This window comes from Galeopterus variegatus, unplaced genomic scaffold (assembly GCF_000696425.1).
Source record: "Galeopterus variegatus unplaced genomic scaffold, G_variegatus-3.0.2 Scaffold6988, whole genome shotgun sequence".
In the NCBI taxonomy this organism is placed as follows: Eukaryota; Metazoa; Chordata; class Mammalia; order Dermoptera; family Cynocephalidae; genus Galeopterus; species Galeopterus variegatus.
Genome location: NW_007733099.1, coordinates 102,044 through 102,638, shown reverse-complemented (window position 1 = coordinate 102,638; position 595 = coordinate 102,044).

Genomic DNA, 595 nt, shown 5'->3' with positions numbered 1-595 from the left:
CCTCCCATGCATGCCAGGGTCCCTCTGACCTGCAAAAAGGCTGGTGAGGCTGAATGTTATCTGGGGTCTTCTGTTTACACATGAATAGTTAAACTTATCCCATTTGTTCCGATCTACAGTAGAAGGGACAGAAAAACATTGTTGACCTTTCCCAATTATTTCACAGCTGTACCTCTGCCAATTTACTCCTGATATATTAATGAAATAGTCGCTGTCATTTAGTGTTTTTGGCGTGGTCAGAATCACAAGAAAACAAAAAAAAAATCCTAATTTTACTCTTTCACAAACTACAAGAGTAGTCAAATGAAATTATGTCATGTCCAGGCCTAGCAATATATAGAATCTTAAATAAATAAATAGATGATTAAAAGCCGGCCCGTGGCTCACTCGGGAGAGTGCGGTGCTGATAACACCAAGGCCACGGGTTCGCATCCTATAAGGGATGGCCGGTCGCTCACTGGGTGACCATGGTGCTGACAACACCAAAGCCAAGGGTTGAGATCCCCTTACCGGTCATCTGTTAAAAAAATAAATAAAATAAATAAATAAATAAGTAAATAAATAGATGATTAAGAAACAAAGTAAATAAATACTA